The sequence below is a fragment of the Pimephales promelas genome, chromosome 16, assembly GCF_988280905.1.
Source record: "Pimephales promelas chromosome 16, fPimPro1.hap1.1, whole genome shotgun sequence".
Taxonomy (NCBI): domain Eukaryota; kingdom Metazoa; phylum Chordata; class Actinopteri; order Cypriniformes; family Leuciscidae; genus Pimephales; species Pimephales promelas.
Genome location: NC_142784.1, coordinates 535,001 through 542,500, shown reverse-complemented (window position 1 = coordinate 542,500; position 7,500 = coordinate 535,001). Strand labels below are relative to the sequence as shown.

The 7,500-nt window shown below is 47.7% G+C and overlaps 16 non-coding genes across 16 annotated transcripts in view; all 16 read left to right on the top strand.

The window, feature by feature from the left end:
• Positions 1 to 139: 139 nt before the first annotated feature.
• On the top strand, positions 140 to 211 carry trnaw-cca (transfer RNA tryptophan (anticodon CCA)). The gene has a single exon. It is a non-coding gene; the product is annotated as a tRNA-Trp (tRNA).
• A 564-nt stretch (positions 212 to 775) lies between these two features.
• Positions 776 to 847, top strand: trnaw-cca (transfer RNA tryptophan (anticodon CCA)). Its single transcript has one exon. It is a non-coding gene; the product is annotated as a tRNA-Trp (tRNA).
• A 260-nt stretch (positions 848 to 1,107) lies between these two features.
• Positions 1,108 to 1,179, top strand: trnaw-cca (transfer RNA tryptophan (anticodon CCA)). Its single transcript has one exon. It is a non-coding gene; the product is annotated as a tRNA-Trp (tRNA).
• Positions 1,180 to 1,439: 260 nt separating this feature from the next.
• Positions 1,440 to 1,511, top strand: trnaw-cca (transfer RNA tryptophan (anticodon CCA)). Its single transcript has one exon. It is a non-coding gene; the product is annotated as a tRNA-Trp (tRNA).
• Positions 1,512 to 1,771: 260 nt separating this feature from the next.
• Positions 1,772 to 1,843, top strand: trnaw-cca (transfer RNA tryptophan (anticodon CCA)). The gene has a single exon. It is a non-coding gene; the product is annotated as a tRNA-Trp (tRNA).
• An 890-nt stretch (positions 1,844 to 2,733) lies between these two features.
• Positions 2,734 to 2,805, top strand: trnaw-cca (transfer RNA tryptophan (anticodon CCA)). Its single transcript has one exon. It is a non-coding gene; the product is annotated as a tRNA-Trp (tRNA).
• A 597-nt stretch (positions 2,806 to 3,402) lies between these two features.
• On the top strand, positions 3,403 to 3,474 carry trnaw-cca (transfer RNA tryptophan (anticodon CCA)). Its single transcript has one exon. It is a non-coding gene; the product is annotated as a tRNA-Trp (tRNA).
• A 260-nt stretch (positions 3,475 to 3,734) lies between these two features.
• trnaw-cca (transfer RNA tryptophan (anticodon CCA)) lies at positions 3,735 to 3,806 on the top strand. Its single transcript has one exon. It is a non-coding gene; the product is annotated as a tRNA-Trp (tRNA).
• A 326-nt stretch (positions 3,807 to 4,132) lies between these two features.
• Positions 4,133 to 4,204, top strand: trnaw-cca (transfer RNA tryptophan (anticodon CCA)). The gene has a single exon. It is a non-coding gene; the product is annotated as a tRNA-Trp (tRNA).
• Positions 4,205 to 4,464: 260 nt separating this feature from the next.
• Positions 4,465 to 4,536, top strand: trnaw-cca (transfer RNA tryptophan (anticodon CCA)). The gene has a single exon. It is a non-coding gene; the product is annotated as a tRNA-Trp (tRNA).
• Positions 4,537 to 4,796: 260 nt separating this feature from the next.
• Positions 4,797 to 4,868, top strand: trnaw-cca (transfer RNA tryptophan (anticodon CCA)). The gene has a single exon. It is a non-coding gene; the product is annotated as a tRNA-Trp (tRNA).
• Positions 4,869 to 5,758: 890 nt separating this feature from the next.
• trnaw-cca (transfer RNA tryptophan (anticodon CCA)) lies at positions 5,759 to 5,830 on the top strand. Its single transcript has one exon. It is a non-coding gene; the product is annotated as a tRNA-Trp (tRNA).
• A 611-nt stretch (positions 5,831 to 6,441) lies between these two features.
• trnaw-cca (transfer RNA tryptophan (anticodon CCA)) lies at positions 6,442 to 6,513 on the top strand. Its single transcript has one exon. It is a non-coding gene; the product is annotated as a tRNA-Trp (tRNA).
• A 260-nt stretch (positions 6,514 to 6,773) lies between these two features.
• Positions 6,774 to 6,845, top strand: trnaw-cca (transfer RNA tryptophan (anticodon CCA)). The gene has a single exon. It is a non-coding gene; the product is annotated as a tRNA-Trp (tRNA).
• Positions 6,846 to 7,105: 260 nt separating this feature from the next.
• trnaw-cca (transfer RNA tryptophan (anticodon CCA)) lies at positions 7,106 to 7,177 on the top strand. Its single transcript has one exon. It is a non-coding gene; the product is annotated as a tRNA-Trp (tRNA).
• A 260-nt stretch (positions 7,178 to 7,437) lies between these two features.
• The window catches only part of trnaw-cca (transfer RNA tryptophan (anticodon CCA)), a 72-nt gene continuing 9 nt past the window's right edge, over positions 7,438 to 7,500 (top strand). The window contains exon 1 of the tRNA in view: positions 7,438 to 7,500. This exon is cut by the window's right edge and continues 9 nt beyond it. This is a non-coding gene — a tRNA (tRNA-Trp).

The window sequence follows — 7,500 nt, the reverse complement described above, 5'->3', positions numbered from 1 at the left end:
ACGGTAGCGCGTCTGATTCCAGATCAGAAGGCTGCGTGTTCAAAATCACGTCGGGGTCAATCATTCTCTTCTTTAATACAATTCAGGAATCCTTGTTGCTAGACCCTACAACTAGCTCAGCAATTTGATTGGTTTTCAGGGCCTCGTGGCGCAACGGTAGCGCGTCTGACTCCAGATCAGAAGGCTGCGTGTTCAAATCACGTCGGGGTCAATCATTCTCTTCTTTGAGCACAAGTCTTTAATACAATTCAGGAATCCTTGTTGCTAGACCCTACAACTAGCTCAGCAATTTGATTGGTTTTCAGGGCCTCGTGGCGCAACGGTAGCGCGTCTGACTCCAGATCAGAAGGTTGCGCGTTCAAATCACGTCGGGGTCAATCATTCTCTTATTTAATACAATTCAGGAATCCTTGTTGCTAGACCCTACAACTAGCTCAGCAATTTGATTGGTTTTCAGGGCCTCGTGGCGCAACGGTACCGCGTCTGACTCCAGAGCAGAAAGTTGCGTGTTCAAATCACGTCGGGGTCAATCATTCTCTTCTTTGAGCACAAGTCTTTAATACAATTCAGGAATCCTTGTTGCTAGACCCTACAACAAGCTCAGCAATTTGATTGGTTTTCAGGGCCTTGTGGCGCAACAGTAGCGCGTCTGACTCCAGATCAGAAGGCTGTGTGTTCAAATCACGTCGGGGTCAATCATTCTCTTCTTTAATACAATTCAGGAATCCTTGTTGCTAGACCCTACAACTAGCTCAGCAATTTGACTGATTTGCGGGGCCTCGTGGCGCAACGGTAGCGCGTCTGACTCCAGATCAGAAGGTTGCGTGTTCAAATCACGTCGGGGTCAATCATTCTCTTCTTTGAGCACAAGTCTTTAATACAATTCAGGAATCCTTGTTGCTAGACCCTACAACAAGCTCAGCAATTTGACTGATTTGCGGGGCCTCGTGGCGCAACGGTAGCACGTCTGACTCCAGATCAGAAGCCTGCGTGTTCAAATCACGTCGGGGTCAATCATTCTCTTGTTTGAGCACAAGTCTTTAATACAATTCAGGAATCCTTGTTGCTAGACCCTACAACAATCTCAGCAATTTACCTGATTTGCGGGGCCTCGTGGCGCAACGGTAGCGCGTCTGACTCCAGATCAGAAGGCTGCGTGTTCAAATCACGTCGGGGTCAATCATTCTCTTCTTTGAGCACAAGTCTTTAATACAATTCAGGAATCCTTGTTGCTAGACCCTACAACAAGCTCAGCAATTTGATTGGTTTTCAGGGCCTCGTGGCGCAACGGTAGCGCGTCTGACTTCAGATCAGAAGGCTGCGTGTTCAAATCACGTCGGGATTAATCATTCTCTTCTTTGAGCACAAGTCTTTAATACAATTCAGGAATCCTTGTTGCTAGACCCTACAACAAGCTCAGCAATTTGACTGATTTGCGGGGCCTCGTGGCGCAACGGTAGCGCGTCTGACTCCAGATCAGAAGGCTGCGTGTTCAAATCACGTCGGGGTCAATCATTCTCTTCTTTGAGCACAAGTCTTTAATACAATTCAGGAATCCTTGTTGCTAGACCCTACAACAAGCTCAGCAATTTGATTGGTTTTCAGGGCCTCGTGGCGCAACGGTAGCGCGTCTGACTTCAGATCAGAAGGCTGCGTGTTCAAATCACGTCGGGATCAATCATTCTCTTCTTTGAGCACAAGTCTTTAATACAATTCAGGAATCCTTGTTGCTAGACCCTACAACAAGCTCAGCAATTTGATTGGTTTTCAGGGCCTCGTGGCGCAACGGTAGCGCGTCTGACTCCAGATCTGAAGGTTGCGTGTTCAAATCACGTCGGGGTCAATCATTCTCTTCTTTGAGCACAAGTCTTTAATACAATTCAGGAATCCTTGTTGCTAGACCCTACAACTAGCTCAGCAATTTGACTGATTTGCGGGGCCTCGTGGCGCAACGGTAGCGCGTCTGACTCCAGATCAGAAGGCTGCGTGTTCAAAATCACGTCGGGGTCAATCATTCTCTTATTTAATACAATTCAGGAATCCTTGTTGCTAGACCCTACAACTAGCTCAGCAATTTGACTGATTTGCGGGGCCTCGTGGCGCAACGGTAGTGCGTCTGATTCCAGATCAGAAGGCTGCGTGTTCAAAATCACGTCGGGGTCAATCATTCTCTTATTTAATACAATTCAGGAATCCTTGTTGCTAGACCCTACAACTAGCTCAGCAATTTGATTGATTTTCAGGGCCTCGTGGCGCAACGGATTCAGAGCCTCTAGGGCCTCGTGGCGCAACGGTAGCGCGTCTGACTCCAGATCAGAAAGTTGCGTGTTCAAATCACATCGGGTCAATCATTCTCTTCTTTAATACAATTCAGGAATCCTTGTTCCTAGACCCTACAACTAGCTCAGCAATTTGACTGATTTGCGGGGCCTCGTGGCGCAACGGTAGCGCGTCTGATTCCAGATCAGAAGGCTGCGTGTTCAAAATCACGTCGGGGTCAATCATTCTCTTCTTTAATACAATTCAGGAATCCTTGTTGCTAGACCCTATAACTAGCTCAGCAATTTGACTGATTTGCGGGGCCTCGTGGCGCAACGGTAGCGCGTCTGATTCCAGATCAGAAGGCTGCGTGTTCAAAATCACGTCGGGGTCAATCATTCTCTTCTTTAATACAATTCAGGAATCCTTGTTGCTAGACCCTACAACTAGCTCAGCAATTTGATTGGTTTTCAGGGCCTCGTGGCGCAACGGTAGCGCGTCTGACTCCAGATCAGAAGGCTGCGTGTTCAAATCACGTCGGGGTCAATCATTCTCTTCTTTGAGCACAAGTCTTTAATACAATTCAGGAATCCTTGTTGCTAGACCCTACAACTAGCTCAGCAATTTGATTGGTTTTCAGGGCCTCGTGGCGCAACGGTAGCGCGTCTGACTCCAGATCAGAAGGTTGCGCGTTCAAATCACGTCGGGGTCAATCATTCTCTTATTTAATACAATTCAGGAATCCTTGTTGCTAGACCCTACAACTAGCTCAGCAATTTGATTGATTTTCAGGGCCTCGTGGCGCAACGGATTCAGAGCCTCTAGGGCCTCGTGGCGCAACGGTAGAGCGTCTGACTCCAGAGCAGAAAGTTGCGTGTTCAAATCACGTCGGGGTCAATCATTCTCTTCTTTGAGCACAAGTCTTTAATACAATTCAGGAATCCTTGTTGCTAGACCCTACAACAAGCTCAGCAATTTGATTGGTTTTCAGGGCCTTGTGGCGCAACAGTAGCGCGTCTGACTCCAGATCAGAAGGCTGCGTGTTCAAATCACGTCGGGGTCAATCATTCTCTTCTTTAATACAATTCAGGAATCCTTGTTGCTAGACCCTACAACTAGCTCAGCAATTTGACTGATTTGCGGGGCCTCGTGGCGCAACGGTAGCGCGTCTGACTCCAGATCAGAAGGTTGCGTGTTCAAATCACGTCGGGGTCAATCATTCTCTTCTTTGAGCACAAGTCTTTAATACAATTCAGGAATCCTTGTTGCTAGACCCTACAACAAGCTCAGCAATTTGACTGATTTGCGGGGCCTCGTGCCGCAACGGTAGCACGTCTGACTCCAGATCAGAAGCCTGCGTGTTCAAATCACGTCGGGGTCAATCATTCTCTTGTTTGAGCACAAGTCTTTAATACAATTCAGGAATCCTTGTTGCTAGACCCTACAACAATCTCAGCAATTTACCTGATTTGCGGGGCCTCGTGGCGCAACGGTAGCGCGTCTGACTCCAGATCAGAAGGCTGCGTGTTCAAATCACGTCGGGGTCAATCATTCTCTTCTTTGAGCACAAGTCTTTAATACAATTCAGGAATCCTTGTTGCTAGACCCTACAACTAGCTCAGCAATTTGATTGATTTTCAGGGCCTCGTGGCGCAATGGATTCAGAGCCTCTAGGGCCTCGTGGCGCAACGGTAGCGCGTCTGACTCCAGATCAGAAGGCTGCGTGTTCAAATCAAGTCGGGGTCAATCATTCTCTTCTTTGAGCACAAGTCTTTAATACAATTCAGGAATCCTTGTTGCTAGACCCTACAACTAGCTCAGCAATTTGATTGATTTTCAGGGCCTCGTGGCGCAATGGATTCAGAGCCTCTAGGGCCTCGTGGCGCAACGGTAGCGCGTCTGACTCCAGATCAGAAGGCTGCGTGTTCAAATCACGTCGGGGTCAATCATTCTCTTCTTTGAGCACAAGTCTTTAATACAATTCAGGAATCCTTGTTGCTAGACCCTACAACAAGCTCAGCAATTTGATTGGTTTTCAGGGCCTCGTGGCGCAACGGTAGCGCGTCTGACTTCAGATCAGAAGGCTGCGTGTTCAAATCACGTCGGGATTAATCATTCTCTTCTTTGAGCACAAGTCTTTAATACAATTCAGGAATCCTTGTTGCTAGACCCTACAACAAGCTCAGCAATTTGACTGATTTGCGGGGCCTCGTGGCGCAACGGTAGCGCGTCTGACTCCAGATCAGAAGGCTGCGTGTTCAAATCACGTCGGGGTCAATCATTCTCTTCTTTGAGCACAAGTCTTTAATACAATTCAGGAATCCTTGTTGCTAGACCCTACAACAAGCTCAGCAATTTGATTGGTTTTCAGGGCCTCGTGGCGCAACGGTAGCGCGTCTGACTTCAGATCAGAAGGCTGCGTGTTCAAATCACGTCGGGATCAATCATTCTCTTCTTTGAGCACAAGTCTTTAATACAATTCAGGAATCCTTGTTGCTAGACCCTACAACTAGCTCAGCAATTTGACTGATTTGCGGGGCCTCGTGGCGCAACGGTAGCGCGTCTGACTCCAGATCTGAAGGTTGCGTGTTCAAATCACGTCGGGGTCAATCATTCTCTTCTTTGAGCACAAGTCTTTAATACAATTCAGGAATCCTTGTTGCTAGACCCTACAACTAGCTCAGCAATTTGACTGATTTGCGGGGCCTCGTGGCGCAACGGTAGCGCGTCTGACTCCAGATCAGAAGGCTGCGTGTTCAAAATCACGTCGGGGTCAATCATTCTCTTATTTAATACAATTCAGGAATCCTTGTTGCTAGACCCTACAACTAGCTCAGCAATTTGACTGATTTGCGGGGCCTCGTGGCGCAACGGTAGTGCGTCTGATTCCAGATCAGAAGGCTGCGTGTTCAAAATCACGTCGGGGTCAATCATTCTCTTATTTAATACAATTCAGGAATCCTTGTTGCTAGACCCTACAACTAGCTCAGCAATTTGATTGATTTTCAGGGCCTCGTGGCGCAACGGATTCAGAGCCTCTAGGGCCTCGTGGCGCAACGGTAGCGCGTCTGACTCCAGATCAGAAAGTTGCGTGTTCAAATCACATCGGGTCAATCATTCTCTTCTTTAATACAATTCAGGAATCCTTGTTCCTAGACCCTACAACTAGCTCAGCAATTTGACTGATTTGCGGGGCCTCGTGGCGCAACGGTAGCGCGTCTGATTCCAGATCAGAAGGCTGCGTGTTCAAAATCACGTCGGGGTCAATCATTCTCTTCTTTAATACAATTCAGGAATCCTTGTTGCTAGACCCTATAACTAGCTCAGCAATTTGACTGATTTGCGGGGCCTCGTGGCGCAACGGTAGCGCGTCTGATTCCAGATCAGAAGGCTGCGTGTTCAAAATCACGTCGGGGTCAATCATTCTCTTCTTTAATACAATTCAGGAATCCTTGTTGCTAGACCCTACAACTAGCTCAGCAATTTGATTGGTTTTCAGGGCCTCGTGGCGCAACGGTAGCGCGTCTGACTCCAGATCAGAAGGCTGCGTGTTCAAATCACGTCGGGGTCAATCATTCTCTTCTTTGAGCACAAGTCTTTAATACAATTCAGGAATCCTTGTTGCTAGACCCTACAACTAGCTCAGCAATTTGATTGGTTTTCAGGGCCTCGTGGCGCAACGGTAGCGCGTCTGACTCCAGATCAGAAGGTTGCGCGTTCAAATCACGTCGGGGTCAATCATTCTCTTATTTAATACAATTCAGGAATCCTTGTTGCTAGACCCTACAACTAGCTCAGCAATTTGATTGATTTTCAGGGCCTCGTGGCGCAACGGATTCAGAGCCTCTAGGGCCTCGTGGCGCAACGGTAGAGCGTCTGACTCCAGAGCAGAAAGTTGCGTGTTCAAATCACGTCGGGGTCAATCATTCTCTTCTTTGAGCACAAGTCTTTAATACAATTCAGGAATCCTTGTTGCTAGACCCTACAACAAGCTCAGCAATTTGATTGGTTTTCAGGGCCTTGTGGCGCAACAGTAGCGCGTCTGACTCCAGATCAGAAGGCTGCGTGTTCAAATCACGTCGGGGTCAATCATTGTCTTCTTTGAGCACAAGTCTTTAATACAATTCAGGAATCCTTGTTGCTAGACCCTACAACTAGCTCAGCAATTTGACTGATTTGCGGGGCCTCGTGGCGCAACGGTAGCGCGTCTGACTCCAGATCAGAAGGTTGCGTGTTCAAATCACGTCGGGGTCAATCATTCTCTTCTTTGAGCACAAGTCTTTAATACAATTCAGGAATCCTTGTTGCTAGACCCTACAACAAGCTCAGCAATTTGACTGATTTGCGGGGCCTCGTGCCGCAACGGTAGCACGTCTGACTCCAGATCAGAAGCCTGCGTGTTCAAATCACGTCGGGGTCAATCATTCTCTTGTTTGAGCACAAGTCTTTAATACAATTCAGGAATCCTTGTTGCTAGACCCTACAACAATCTCAGCAATTTACCTGATTTGCGGGGCCTCGTGGCGCAACGGTAGCGCGTCTGACTCCAGATCAGAAGGCTGCGTGTTCAAATCACGTCGGGGTCAATCATTCTCTTCTTTGAGCACAAGTCTTTAATACAATTCAGGAATCCTTGTTGCTAGACCCTACAACAAGCTCAGCAATTTGATTGGTTTTCAGGGCCTCGTGGCGCAACGGTAGCGCGTCTGACTTCAGATCAGAAGGCTGCGTGTTCAAATCACATTGGGATTAATCATTCTCTTCTTTGAGCACAAGTCTTTAATACAATTCAGGAATCCTTGTTGCTAGACCCTACAACAAGCTCAGCAATTTGACTGATTTGCGGGGCCTCGTGGCGCAACGGTAGCGCGTCTGACTCCAGATCAGAAGGCTGCGTGTTCAAATCACGTCGGGGTCAATCATTCTCTTCTTTGAGCACAAGTCTTTAATACAATTCAGGAATCCTTGTTGCTAGACCCTACAACAAGCTCAGCAATTTGATTGGTTTTCAGGGCCTCGTGGCGCAACGGTAGCGCGTCTGACTTCAGATCAGAAGGCTGCGTGTTCAAATGACGTCGGGATCAATCATTCTCTTCTTTGAGCACAAGTCTTTAATACAATTCAGGAATCCTTGTTGCTAGACCCTACAACTAGCTCAGCAATTTGATTGGTTTTCAGGGCCTCGTGGCGCAACGGTAGCGCGTCTGACTCCAGATCAGAAGGTTGCGTGTTCAAATCACG